The sequence below is a fragment of the Eleutherodactylus coqui genome, chromosome 9, assembly GCF_035609145.1.
Source record: "Eleutherodactylus coqui strain aEleCoq1 chromosome 9, aEleCoq1.hap1, whole genome shotgun sequence".
Classification (NCBI taxonomy): Eukaryota; Metazoa; Chordata; class Amphibia; order Anura; family Eleutherodactylidae; genus Eleutherodactylus; species Eleutherodactylus coqui.
Window position 1 is genome coordinate 83,891,439 of NC_089845.1, and position 15,674 is coordinate 83,907,112.

A 15,674-nucleotide genomic window follows, 5' to 3' on the forward strand; every position below is an offset into this window, starting at 1 on the left:
ACTCACAAGTCTATTGCCGTAGGCCAGGTTTGAGAACCCCGCCTCCGGCAATAGAGTGCTGTTATTGGTTATCGGCGTGCTCGATATCCAATCACAGCCCTTCATTGACTGTCTCAGCCAATCAGCGGCGGCAAGCTCTGATTGGCTGATCCAGCAAGCATATCCTTAACAGCACACTGGGTCAATGTTCTAGAGGTGGGGCATGAAGCCCTCATTTCATGGTACCTCCAAGACTTGCAGGATATTTATCTGTCCCCTCCTCAACCCCCTCTTCCTGCTTGTCTTCGTCCACTTCCTACTATCACTTTTCAGCACCTTTTACATCAATATTCATATATCTGACAAAACCCTGCCCCCATACAGAGCTGAACGCAAGAAACGCCACTTTTCTGTGCTGAAACCTCATCCGTTTAGGAGAGTGCAGCCGCACACAAAGAGCTTTTGATGGCTCTGCAGGCCAGGCTGACCCTGAACAAGCTAAAGCAATGCAAGGTTGTATGTGACAATGGAGCCAGCCTGCTGAAAGTCCTGTGGCTTGAAAGTCTTACTTGCCCATACATTGCCTGGTCCACGTGATGACCCTGGTAGTACAATGCTTCCTAAGCAATTACCTAGGTTTACATCCACTGCTGGAAAAAGCCACGCGCAGAGCAGAGCCGGCGCATCAGCGGTGACATTTCTGTATGGGCCTCTGCGAAAATAGGACATGCCGCGATTTGTTTACCGTGCAAGTTTTCACATGGTCAAATCGCGGCCATCTGCATAGAATTGCAGCGTGCACGGGCGGAAATTCTGCAGGAAATCCCACTGCGGAATTTCTGTCTGTGTGCAGTCACCCTTCACTATGTTTCCTCCTCACTCCCCCCAAAACAAAAATATTTTTCTAAAGCACAACAAGCTGTTGGAGGAGGCCCGTGTTTGGGTATTCTGTTCACCTGGTAGAATTTCCTTAAAGAGACAATACTGTCTGTTGTTAGCACTTGGACTAGAACTGTAACTGTCCTCGGGATAGTTCTCTTCATTGCACATCATCCATTTGAGAAAGATCGGATCTGTGAAAGGTAGTGGCCCAAGGAAGCTCAGGGAAATTTCGAGTATTAGCAAGTCCCCTTGGCACATTCTGATTTGGAAAGGACTTCTGCAGAGGCCTGATTCCCAACTAATTCACTATAGGGTCAGGTCAAATAAACTGAATATACACTGAGAAACATCAGAGAAAGCATACCTAGAATAAAACAATCATGTAGTACAATCAAATGGTGAGGAAACAGTAATCCGTTGGTTAGGGGTATTAACGATGTGTTGCGGTGGACCAGGATCTCCATGTGATAAGGTGAACAAGTGTTCCAAAGGTTTGTGAACTTCTCCAAGTCCCCTTCTCGTCTGGCTTTGACCTTCTTAAAGGAGCAGATAGTGTTGACCTCATTATACCATTCTAGAGCGGAGAGAACTGTGCCACCTCTCCAGCATCTGGGGATTAGGATTTTAGCTACTTTTATGAGAAACGGAAGAATAGATTTGTACTTAATTAAAAGGCCTGGATGTCATTGTTCCTTGTTGTTTACAGGACTGATTGATTTACAATGTGATCATTGATTTTAACCCCTACCTTGTTGTAACCCCACCCCCTTTTTTACCTTAAAAAAAGCTAAAAAAAACCTGCTTGTATTGTAACAACTGTCTTACTTGGGAGCCCTTCTTACAAACAGACTCAATCATAACAGATCTTTGGCAGATATTGCTGAATATTGAATTAATTTTGGTAATGTTTAGGGATTCCTGGCTATAGTTTGGGTAGATTAAGGGTCTGCTTTATATAAATGATGTGCTAATATGTGCAGAAAATTAATAAAGCATATTTGCTTTATTAATTTCCATCGTACATCAGGATTCATTTAAGTCAAAGTACAACAGTTATCATTTCAATTCTGGCTGCCAGAAGGTCAGAGGAGAATGCGAATCTCAGCGACACTCCCGAACACGTAACCACATCTGTCTTCATTCTCATTGCTGGAATCTTGTCGCTGACAGGATACATTTTGTTACTGTGGCTAAATCCTAATGTATTATTGTGCCCACAATCCACATCATTCCACAATTGCACTCGCCTGTGCAGATATAGCCTTAGGCTGGATTTACACGGGTGTATATCAACCGCTTTTTCCCGCCTGCTCGATACGCTGCCCCTCTGATGCATTGGTTTACAATGCATCAGTGCACATGGGCGCATTTCCGCGGCATAAATGCGCCCGGCCAAGATAGTGAATATCGGCTGGGCGGTCTAATGCCGCTGGCTGTTGCATAAACTCCTATGGGAGCCTATGACAGCTGCCGGAGAAGGGAGGTGGGAGGGAGTTTAGCTGAGTGACTGCTAAACTCCCACCCCTTTCCCTCTGCCTCTGCGGCTGTTTGCAATGGGATGGGGCAGAGCTAAGCTCCGCCCCCTCATTGTTGGCTGCTGACAAGGGATAGGAGCATAGCACACTAGCTCCGCCCCTCACCTTGCAGAGAGCTGGCAAGGGGGGAGAACAGCTTAGCAGAGCTAAACGGTCTCACCCCGCCCAACGGCATTGCGGGCTCGGCGGTGCGACCCTACCTACTGAACGAGTGCACAAACATTAGATTTGTGTGCGCGTTCTCAGAAAGGGGATGAGGCGGCAGCTAGTGTGCTAATCTCCCTTCTCCACCCCTTGTCGCAGCCAGCAATGGGAGGAGGCAGGACGAGGGTGGAACAAAAAAAACCAAAAAAACGCAAATTTGCGCTTCTGCGATTTTCGTGCGATGCGATATCGCAGCGTTAAAAAAACGTTTGTGGGTAAAAGCCCTTAGAGCGACGTAGTGAGAATCTTCTTCATCCCATAACTATCCATGACCTGTACCCAAGAATAGGGGGTTGGTAAACCACTTTTGGTCGGTGTTTTAGCAAGTTAGGCAGGGGGTCTGGAAGATAAATCAGATACCTTATGGAACTCCCAGCGCCGCTTCTTCTTCATCACTGGTACTGGAAATGGAACTCTAGATAATTTTGATAAATAACTTTTTAAACATCTACAGCTAACGAACAAGTGATTTAGTTTTTTTCTATTTTAGAGACAACCATTACCCCCCTTCTCAACACACTGATGGGATGTTGGTTTCAGTGGAGCCTATCCTCAGGGATCCATCACCACGGACTGCTGTCAATTAGCTGTTATCTGGCCCAATGCGCTCATGCACAGAGATGATTTTTGCAGGAAGCAGACAGCTCCGTTCTCACTGTAGTGGCCAGACTTGGTGTTGCATCAAAATTCCAATTGAAGTGAATGAGAACCTGTCCTGCGATACCAAACCTGGCCACTGCAGTGAGAATAGAGCTGTCTGCTTCTTGCAGAAATCAGCTAAGGGCATGAAAACACAGCCCTGGTGATTGTTCAGTATGGGTCCCAGGCAATGAACCCCTGCTAATGTACTATTGATAAACTATTGATGACCTAGCCTTCGTAATGGTTAAAACTGGATAACCCCTTTAAGACATATAATTAATATAAGGTAATTTTTTCCCCATTTTACACATTTTTTTTCTTATTGATTAAACTTGGAAATTTTGTGAATAGTTTTGTAAACTTCATACTTTTGCTGGGATTCTGGAATGCTATCGGTGACACATTTTGTGAATGCTGCAGAATTGTTCAATGAGAGCTCATGTGACAGAAACTTGGCATTTACTCTAATAATTATGTGCAGATAAATAGAGCGTGTAATTGCCAAGTTGCTAGGGCTACAATATGCAGACGCACAAAGTTCTTGTGTTCAGGGATCACATCATTTTGTAACCGACTCCTAGGCGGCCATGTGACTTACATCTTCTAAGATTAGCAAGAGCAATCTTACATAACCTTTGGAATAAAGGAAACTGTTGTAGGGACCTTCTGTACCTCCCGATATCACGAGTTCAAACATTTAAGTGGAAGAAGGGACTGTGTAAAATAAGTGAATTAGTCATCCAGCACTTTGATTAGCATTGTTACTTGTAACTTTCCCTAGATCCTTTGTGACTCTCAGACTCCTTGTCTTTGACAACTGGCATCATGCCACCGGCACTTACCATCCGTGGTCTAGCGCTGGTTTTGCCTCTTTCCTGCGATGGCAGTGTGTTCCAATAGCATCCAACAAACGCTTGGCTTTCATAAATCTTCTGGTTGGTTCCAGTCCATCCCTTGGTCTTTTTGGGCTATGGTTTTTGTATCCAGATATGCTAAAGTACCCATCATGGACTGTCTTTGATTAAAAGCTGCCATGTCCTAGCTTCGACTTGGGTGGCAGAGATGTGGCACCACAACCAGTAAGGGAGCACCTTGCCCAATTATGCCAAGTTTTAACATTCATTTTTGAGTATTTCATATCTATAGTACATAGACCCCATTCATTGTAATTGTGGGTTTAGGCATGACTTTTACATTGGACCTAAGACAGTCTCCACCTCTGATGCTTATATGCATTGTAAGCACTAGGGTTGATAGGGAACCTGATAGTATATTTATAGTATCCAAAAACTATGAGATACTGACAGGCTTCCTCATTACAAAAATACATGTTTTACTGTGAAATGCTGAGATCTGGTTTTAAAAAGAGCCAGACATGAGGAGAAGAGTCTGCTGGTGGCTTCCTTCCAGTTCTCCCCGCCCAGCGTAGCTTGATTGACAAGGCTTGCATAAAGGGAAAAAATCTGTGAATCAAGCAGAACAGGGCAGGGAGAAGTCAGAGGGATGCTGCCCAGAAGATGCTCCTCCCGGTGACAGCTTTTTTAAAGAGTAACACAAATGTTTATAAACTTTTGACATGTTAGAGTGACATGTCAGAAGTTTTGATTAGTGGGGGTCCTGCTGCTGAGATTCCTGCTGAAACAAGGGGGCTGCAGTGCTTACCCGAGCGCTGTGTCTCTTTGGCTGTTTGCGTTGCTTGACAGCTCCTCTCGATAGCTGAAGGTGGACGCATAGAGGTCTGCAGGCATCTTCTATAAACCTCAGCTGCTGAGACCCCTTGTTTCAGCGATCAGTGGGGATCTCAGCAGCAGGACCCCCACTGATCAAAACTTTTGACAGGTTGATCTGATGTGTCAAAAGTAGTTTTACTCTTTACTAAGGTGGTTTAATACAAAGATGTTGTAAAGTTAGGCAGTCTGAAAGTGCATCAAATCTATCACAGTGATGTACACTGTTTGATAGATTTGCGCATGTTGAACTCAGACTTTAGATGACTTTTTGGAGCATAAAGCGCGGTGCACATCAGTACCAAATTGGGCACATTTTACAACATGGCAAATTTGTGCCACTAAACACTTTTGAAAATGTGTCTAACGAGGCACAAACACCTGTTTTTTTTTGGCGCAAATGATAAATTTGTCTAAAATGACTGGCGCAAAAATTTTGGCGCAACAGGAATAGTAAATCTGCCCCTATTTTTTTTCTGAAACACCAAAGAAAGGGGCTGCAGCTGTCATGTGTCGACACGCCAGGTCATGGCTGGAGCCCAGCACACAGAGACCGGTGGCGAATCAGGGACACACAGCATGGTAGCAGAGGGAATGGTGAGGCATTGCTCCTTTTATTATTTTATAGCATAATCAGCGGTTTGTAAAAAAATAAAATAATAATCGTAAAGGTATCCGCGCCAAGACATCGATTACCGTGCTGCTGCGGCTGAATAATGGCGTCTACATAGCCGTTCGTATGGGAAAAACTGATCACAACTTCAAAGAGTTTATTACAACAGCAATTCAGTGCGAAACAGGTTAAAGAAGCGAATAGCAATCAGCAGTAGGTCCAGAACTAAGGCCGGGCTCACACGACTGTGTTGGTATAGCGTATTCTGTGCGCGGGTTTTGCACGCGGAATACGTTGCACCAATTTCCTACAGGCCGCAATGTTGCCGCTCACACAAATTGCCTAAAATACGCACGCAAGAAAAATTGCAGCGTGTTCCATCTTGCCACGTATTACGTGCGCATACATGCCAAGATAGTTCATGGCGATTGGCGGCACGCACAAGTACACAATGTCATTGCGTGTGTCTGTGTCTCCCCATGGGCGGCACACAGCAAATTACCCCAGCTTTAGGGCGCCCACCCACTGGCGTTTTTTTACCTGCGTTTTGCGTTTTGCGTTTTTCCTGCACAGGCATAGAGATAACATGTGTTCCTGTCCACTGGCGTTTTTTTTGCGTTGTGTTTGCGTTTTTAACATAGGAACTGTCAGTTGCATATGTGTCCTTATTTTTCTCCTAATGCACCCATGAATGTTAATGGAAATTAACGGAAAAGCCGCGAAAACGCAGCGAAAAACGCGCGGAAAAATCGCGGGAAACACGGCGAAAACGCTGCGTTTTTTCCCCGCGGAAAGCGCAAACGCCAGTGGGTGGGCGCCCTAAGGGAGGCGAAATCCACAGCAATAGTACCAGTATATATTGTCTCACCGGTGGGGAAGGGAGAACCACGTGGGGCGCTGTTCATATGGACGAGGGCGACCAGCGCCATGTAAGACTCCCGTATAAGGCTAGATAGAAGGGCTACCTGAGGAAGAAACATGTCCTGTAGCTGCGGCCTCCGTATCGTGGACTCGCAAGTTAGAGGCTACCGGCCGCAGCGCCTATTACAATATTGTTCGCGCTGACTGCTACCATGTTTCCCCGAAAATAAGACAGTGTCTTATATTAGTTTTTGTTCAAAAAGGTTTAACTTTTTTACATGTAAAGCTGCCTGGACACTATTTAAATTAACTTTTTTAATTAACTGTCAGCAGGGCTTAATTTTGGAGTAGGGCTTATATTTCAAGCATCCTCAAAAAGCCTGAAAAATCATTTTGCATCCTCAAAAATTCTGGAAAATCATGCTATGTCTTATTTTCAGGGTATCTCTTATTTTCAGGGAAACGGGGTATTACGCAGTTCAGGCAGCCTTTCCATCTACCCATAGGGCTCCTATACTCGGGCGAGAAAAATCACACGATTTTCTCGCGACGTGAGAGTGAATAAAAACGCATGATGAAACCAATGATTTTCAATAGTTTTATTCTCATTTGCAATGTTTTCACTCATGCAATACTGTGTGGGAAAAAAAATAGCTTTTTTGCGATATCGCATATTGATTTCAATGGGTCTGGTGGGGGCAGCAATGCCGGCCCCATTGAAAACAATGGGAAAACATTGGGATCCCCTGCCGCGACTGTGACAGCTGCGGTGGGGGATTTCTTTACCCCACAGGGAATGCGAAGCTATCGCATCCAGGGGTTTACACATGTTTTCAATGGGGCCAGCAGCAGCGCGAGCCCCACTGAAAACAATGGGAGAAGATCACCGATCCCCTGCCGTGGCGGGGATGAAGGGACCCCCGCAGGGATGTGAGGCGGTTTCCATGTGAAAACGCCAGACATTCAGGGGATTTCAGAAGGATTGCGTGGGCGATATCAATATCGTCGCCAGTGTGCAGATGCCCTTATAGCGGGAGTCTATAAATTGTGGAATCCGTGATTATCACCCCAGCGGACAATACACACAAATTTAAAAAAAAATTAGAACATTCGCATTCCGCGAGCGGAAATAAAATCGCAGCATCTTCTATTTTTGTGCGAACTCCACATGGATGGCTTCTATTGAAGTCAATGGAAGCCGTCCGACCTGCAGCCCAGCTGCAACTGACATTGCGGATAGGCTGCAGGTACCCGTGTCATCGCCTAGCAACAGGCCAGGGCCGGCTGGCACATTCGCAAGACAGATCCGGACGGTTGCGCAGGGGTCACCGACCAGGCTGGATCCCGCATGCAGAATCCGACCCAGCCGTGTGCATTTGGCCTAACGCGCACCTAAAAAGCGTACAGAAATACGCCCGTCTGAATGAGCCCTTAGGCTGCGGCTTCCTTGAGGACTTTTTATAGCCCAAGTGTCCCGTGCGAACTCCCAAGCCCCAGCGGCACTCGGGAGACACAGCTCTGCAAGCAACTGCGGCCACTCCAGCACAGCCACACGGTACCGAACCGCTCACTGCTAAGCAGCTGTCACTCCGGGCCCATGTCACGTGCGGCCCGCTAACCGAACCGCACGAGCCGGCAGCCTGCTACTGACCACAGCGGGGTCATCCCGGCAAGGTACGAGAGCCGCTGCTGTGGGCGGAGTTCCCCTGCACGCTGAATGTCTATACCGACCAATCACGACTTCTATAGTAATCTAACTCCACACTGATTGGCCGCACCTCCTTCTTAGCTCCGCCCTGCGCGCCGAGGTGACTTGTGATTGGGCGGTGCGGTGCAGCCGCCTGTGTAAGGCATTAGTCGGGTGTGGTGTTTGCTTTACCTTTGCTGAAGTGGTTTCTCCTTTGTCCGGCGGTGACGTCACATGCCAGTGCAGTGCAGGCCGTGCCCACGTGATGGGGCTGCTGAGAAAGGCTGGACTGAAGTAATGACTCATGGAGGGATGGGGGCGCTCTGTAGGGGATGCTTGACGTCATGCACCAGGAGGCTGCTGCTCGTCCAACGGCGTGGCTAGTAATTCCCTAGTATTGTCATGGTGCCTATATGTCCCTGTAATAGGGCAGTGCAGTCTGTGGTGGGCTGTAGGGTCTGGTGTGCAGGAGAGAAGCCCCCATAGCCAAGCCAAATAGGTTATGTTTTTTGTACCAGCCTTAGTTCTCCAGGTATCCGCTGTGATCGTTGGAATGAATAGGAGAGAGATAGGATCACCACCCCTCTCATAAAGTAAACCAGCCAATATTAAAAGGGGCGTGGTTTGGGGGTGTGGCTTAGAGGTTGTACCAAAATATTTAAGGGGTACTCTGGAGACAGTGTTTTTTCAAGTTTTACCGATCTACTGAATAGGTGAAAATTGATAGATCGATGGGGTCCCGACTAGGGTTGATACATTTGTCACAAGAAATAGCGGCCAAGGTAAAAGGGGCTGTGGCTAGGGACTTGGCTTACTACAATGTATGTTTTACCTCCATTTATTCTAGTGTCCGCAACTAGTAATTGTGCCCCCCTCAGTGGCCCGATATTAATATTGTCCACCTTCGTGGCCCCAGTAGTGTTTCCTCCTTACTGGCCCCAGTAGTAATATGCCCCCCTTTGCGCCTTCCCCACCCTGAACTTCCGGCCACGTAGCTTCCCAGCACCATCAAGTGTTTCACTCTCTAGCTCCTGTAATCAGAGACTCTGACCCCTCCCGGCGTCTTCGCTGGGTACAGGAAGTGCAGGAACACAGACGCTGGGTGGAGGGGTCCGAGTCTGATTAAGTCAGCGGCGGCCGGACAGAAGCTGGTGAGGGAAATACTGGGGTTGCTCTCAGTTGATAATTATTTTTTATCGTCCCTTAATATAGACAATAAAAAATAAATTCCGGCCTTTGCACTTAACTATCAGCTAGGGGGCAACCCTATCCCCCACTGATCCTGAGAATGGGGGTCTTGTTGGTCTCTGCACGGGAGCAGAGCGGAGGCTGTTCAGGTGTAGAGCTGCTCCATTCATTTCACTGGGAGCACCACACACTAAAACTCCCCACAGGATAGGGAGTCACTTTATGATTGGTGGGGGTCCAACCACCGATCCCAGCAACAGGGGTCCTGACTGTCCCCACATGAATGAAGTGACAGTAACACATGCGTGCCATTGCGCCATTTATTCCAGTGATAGCCCGGCGAGCGCCTCTACTCTATATGAGCACATAGCCCCCCCGTACCGCTATCCTATATACATATGTGAACTATATCTCCGCAGACAGCCCTCCAGTGGCTGCACTATATCCACTGCAGCCAGGCCAGTACTATCCTAGGCGGCTGCAAAGAGCGCTGCTAATGCTGGTGTTTAGTAGCCGTGGTGCCAGCATCTGACCCCCAGCGACCATATTGATAAGCTATCCTTAGCTTTGAGTGACAGCTACAGTGGTTACTTATTTAAAGGGAACCTGTCAGCATTTTCCAGTGGTGCATTTAGACGGAACGATTATTGTTCCCAAAATCGCTTAAATGAATGAAAGTCAATTATATCATATAGTTTGAACACGGGCCAATGACGAACGAGAATCATGGCGTTCTTGTTTGTTGTTCAGTTATCACGCCGTTTAAATGCCGATCTTCAGTGTTTCGCATAGAAATGTGCAAATAACGTAGATGGGACAATAACTCTGCAACAAAAACACTGAATGTGCCCACAGAGGGGTACGTTATCTGCGCATCTCCGGGAGCCGTGTGTATCATTTCCTTGGGAGCTGCGCCTGAAATTATGAGTGCCAGCCACTACACAACGGGTTGGAGTGGTGGCTTCCGCTCTGACCCAGGTGTATCCCGGCAAGCGTTGCCTGGAAAACCCCTTTAAAAGAATTCTACTTAGCCCGCCCGCAGTTCTGGCGCAGCGATGCAGTATAGTCTATGACCGCAGAACTCTTCTGACCGCTGATGTCTGTGCCGAGGTGAAAGGTCAGCAGTCACAGACTCTGCACTGCACCACTGGACCAAAACTGAGTGTAATGCCTCATGTCCAAGTGTAGAATCGCCCAGCGGATTACACCCGGCCTGCAGCCATGGTCATTTTCTCACCTGTCCGGATGCGGTGCGGGTCTTCTCCGTCTCGGCCGGATCTTCTTTTCTTCTGCACTGCGGAGTGTGCTTGTGCGCCGACCGGCATGCTGCAGTGCATTTTTTCCCCAAATGTTTTGCTTTCCTTCGGATCCACAGTATGTTCCGCAGTGTCAGTTGCGGGTGTGCCGCGTATCAGACGGCTTCCATTGACTTCAATTGGAAGCCATCCGTGTGGGAATCCGCAGAAAATGGAGAATGCTACGATTTTTATCCCGTGCCTGCGATCCGCACGCCGGGATAAAAGTACATCTGCTAGTATTTAATTACCTGCGGATGCCCAATGATTGTCTATGGACATATTAAACTGCGGAGCATCCGCGCGGGTGACTCACGGGGATCCCGCAATTCAGTTTTGCCCGTGGACATGAGGCCTAAGCCTGTAGGGATACTGCCTGGCCAGACGCCAATAGTAAGGTTGCAATTGGCCTCTGGCTGGGCAGCATCCCTGGGACTAATATAGGGGGTCACTGCTACTATTGGGGCCACTGCTAGTATTGAGGTTACTATGGAGGTCACTATTACTACTAGCACCACTATGGGAGTCACTATCTCTATTGGGACCACTATGGGGGTCACTATTACTACTGCGGTCACTGTTAGGGCTCGTTCACACGGGTGTAAGCGCATTTCAATCAGATAGGGTTGACCGGCGGCGGCTCCTGCTCCCGGGCGGCGGCTCCCGCGGCGGAGATCTGCCGCGGGACTTTGCAACGCCCATGGACAGCTGGCCCTAGGGAGGGAAAAAAGCCTAAAATAATGTGGTCACATAAATATGCACCCTTTAAAACTAATATTTGTTGATGAACTCTTTGACTTTATGCCAGCATTCAGTCTTTTTGGGTAGGTGTCTATCAGCATGGCACATCTTGGCTTGGCAATCTTTGACCACTCTTTCTTGCAAAAGTGCTCCAAATCTGCCAGATTGCAAGGGCATCTTGTGTGTAGCGCCCTCTTCAGGTTACCCACAGATCTGCAATGGGATTCAGATTTACGTTCTGGCTGGACCTTTCCAAAGCTTTGACCTTCTTTTGGTGAAGCCATTCTCTTGGTGATTTGGAGGTCTGCTTTGGATCATTGTTGTGCTGAAAGGTGAAATTCATCTTCAGCTTTTCAGCAGAATCCAAAAAGTTTTCTGCCAAAATTGGCTGATAATTGGACTGTTCATAATTCCCCCCAGCTTGACTAAAGCCCCAGTTCCAGGAGCAGATAAACAGTCCCAAAGCATAACACTGCCTCCATCATACCTCACTGTGGGTCTGGGGTTCCCCCTCGGTCTCATCAGACCATAACACGTTCTTCCACAAACTTCCCGCAGACCTAATGTAGGTTTTGGCAAAACATAGCCGGACTTGGATGTTTTTCTTTGTTAGAAAAGGCTTCCATGTTTCCCCCCTGCCTCCACAGCCCAGACATATGAAGAATTCAGGAGATGGTTGTCACATGCACTACACAACCAGAAACTCCTGCAGCTCCTTTAATGTTGCTGTCGACCTCTTGGCCTCCTGGACCAATTTTCTTTTGGTCTTTTCAGCTATTTTTGTCACCTTCAGGGTGGACACCCTCTGGCGATATTTTCTTTCTTGCGCTGCGAGAGCACGTGAAAACTCTCGCCTCGCAGCGCAAGTAAGACGCCGACATACAACTGGCATATCGCCAGTGTTTTCAATGGGGCCATCGGCTGCAGCGCTAGCCCCATTGAAAACATAGGGAGAATAGCACGGACTTCTGAAACAGCTGTGACAGGAGTTTCCGTAATCCCCGCCGGGACCGTGGGGATGAAAGAATCCTCTGCCACAGCTGTGACAGCTGTGGCAGAAGTCCGCGGCATGATATCCCATTGCTTTCAATGGGATTGGCACTGCTGCCAATCCCATTGAAAGCACTGCTTTCTGGCAAGCCCCGCAGTATGATTATCGGGAAAGGGCTTGAAATATAAGCCCTTCCCCGATAATCATCAATAAGTGGTAAAACATTTTTTTAAAAATTACTCACCCCTCTGCCGCTCAGACACGTCCTCCGGCTGGCTCCCCGGCACTGCTGTCCAGCACTTTCAGCAGGCACTATCTTAGCTATTCATGAATGAATAGCTAAGGGCTATCTGTCATTGGCTGAGCGCTCAGCCAATAGCTAAGCACTAGCTGCTATTGGCTGAGCCCCCAGCCAATCAGCACAGCCCTTTCAGGAGGTGGGGATTTTTAAATCCCGCCTGCTGAAAGTGCTGGACAGCAGTGCCGGGGAGCCAGCCGCAGGACGCGGCGGAGAGGTGAGTAATTTTTATTTAATTTTTTTTACCACCTATTAATGATTATCGGGGAAGGGCTTATATTTCAAGCCCTTCCTCAATAATCATACTGCGGGGCTTGCCAGAAAGCAGTGCTTCAATGGGATCGGCAGCAGTGCCACGAACGTTTGCCACAGCTGTGGCAGAGGATTCCTTCATCCCTGCGGTCCCCGTGGGGATGAAGGAAACTCCTGCCACAGCTGTGACAGCTGTGGCAGAAGTCTGCGTCATTCTCCATTTCTTTTCAATGGGGCTAGCGCTGCTGCCACTGGCCCCATTGAAAAGACTGGCGATATCCCTGAGTGATGCCGTTTTTTTTCTCGCACTGCGAGACTTTTCCTTTACTCTCGCAGCGCTGTGGAGAAAAAAACCGCCAGTGGGTGTGAGCCCTCACTGTGTTCTCTGGTATATGTAATGCCTTGAGATGTGTTGGTTCCCATCTCCTGACTGATACCTTCCAACAATCGGTTCCCTTTGATGTTCTGTAAGATCTTTACGGCTTTTGCTGAAAAAATGCAACTAAGGCCTCCCTCCCTCATGCAGGCGTTTTTGTACAGCATTTAGTGAGCGCTGAACGCTGTACAACGCTCCCATTCATTTCAATGGGGGCCGCTCACACAAGGCTGAAAACGCAGAGTCTTCAGCGCTGCACTTTGACAGCGCTGCATGTTCTATTTTTGGCTGTTTTCAGCCCCGTGTCGCCAATTGAAATGAATGGGCAGCGGTTTTTAGCGCTGCTGTAAACTTGGCACAACTTGGTACCGCGCTTTTGGCAGCGCTAAACGCCCTAGTTACACTGCGTGAGTCAAAAAAAATCAATACTCACCTTGCAGGTGATGTCGCTGTCCCCGTCGGCACTCTCGGGACCTGTCAATCGGCAGGAGAACTTTTTCTCTGGTGACGGGGATTTGAAATCCCCGCCTCCAACGAGAGATTGCTCTGATTGGCTGAGCGCCAATTGCGATTTATCAAGGCTCATGTTTACCTATGGAGTCTCCTTGTTAATCACATAGCACGAACTTGCGATTTTCGTGTGATACGATTTCAACATTCGAAACTCCTATTAACTTTCTCCTGACAAAATTGCGCAATTTTATCGTGGGTAGCAGCGACGCGATGCTACATTTTTGCCAAGAAAAAAGCATCACTGACAATGCAAAATTGCGTGTACATAGCAGCGATATCGCAGCGATTTTGTAGCAGCGATATCGCTATCGCCCGTGTGAGAGGCCTTATGCAACCTCATTATTTTAGTTACTTTTATTGTTTCACCCTAAGGCCGAATGCCCACGTACGGATAATCGCTGCAGGATGCGGGGTCAGACACCCGCCGCAAATCCCGGGGTAGAATCGCAGTATGGCCTATTCATCGCGGAAAATCACAAATTGCAGTCAATGGAAGCCGTCCGTCCCGCGATACTCCATGCTGTGAGCATAGCGTAAGTATCACAGGAAATTGCGTCACTGCCCAATGCATGGCGCGCCGGCAGAAGCTCTCGCCGCGGATTCGGAGAGGTGAGTATGAGGGGCGCCTGGGCTGATTTGACTGCAATATTTCGCAGGTCGGAATCCGCCCAGTCCGTGGAATGAGGCCTAAAATGGTATTTCCACCCTCCACTAACCGACCTCCTCCTGACATCTCCATCTCAGTGTGTGGCGCCATCATAACTCCTAGACAACATGCCCGCTGCCTTGGAGTCATATTTGATTCTGATCTCTCTTTTACCCCTTACATCCAATCTCTTGCCCGAACATGTCAGCTGCACCTCAAGAACATCGCAAGAATCCGCTCTTTTCTCACTGTGGACACGCTAAAAACGCTTACTGTTGCCCTCATCCACTCCCGGCTCGATTATTGCAACTCGTTGCTGATCGGCCTCCCCCACACCAGGGCTCTACCCTCTCCAATCCATCCTGAATGCGGCAGCCAGGCTCATCATTCTGTCCAGCCACTACTCGGACGCCTCTGCCCTGTGCCGGTCACTGCACTGGCTGCCCGTTAAATACAGAATTCAATTTAAACTCGCCACCTTCATCCACAAAGCCCTCCACAGTGCAGCGCCCCCCTACATTGCCTCCCTCATCTCAATCCATCAACCAGCCTGGGCTCTCCACTCTGCTAACGAAAGCAGATTGAGCCCCCCTTTAATTCGAACTTCTCATTCCCGCCTCCAAGACTTCTCCAGAGCAGCACCGGTCCTCTTGAACGCACTACCAAAGGATACCCGGGCAATCCAGGACTCACAGAACTTCAGGCGTGCTCTAAAAATGCACCTCTTCAGGGAGGCATGCCGAATTCCCTAAACAAACCCCTTTGTACTCCGCCTGATAACATGCTGCCTGACCTACTGACTGCAATCCCTGCTAGCCATCATAAACCGGTCCTGCAGTCATACTGTTTCTGCCGTCACACGGCTAAATGTCTGACCATTGTCTATGTGTATATCACCCCTCACTCTCCACCTCGCCATACAGTGCACATCTCCAGCCCCTTTACCTTCTGTATCACCCCATTACTTGTAGTATGTAAGCTCGTTGGAGCAGGACCCGCACCCCTATTGTTTCCATCAACTGATTACTATATGTAACCGTGGTTCTGTAATGTTTGTATTTTGTCTTTCTGTATTCCCCCTGTCTATGTAAGCGCTGCGGAATATGTTGGCGCTATACAAATAAAGTTTATTATTATTATTAAATGAGTTCAGCTTGTTTTACAATGGAGTTGCACAGATAACGGGTCGCACTGAAGGTGGAAGTAAATCTGAAATGGTTCATCTTGGTTTGATTATTTGAACA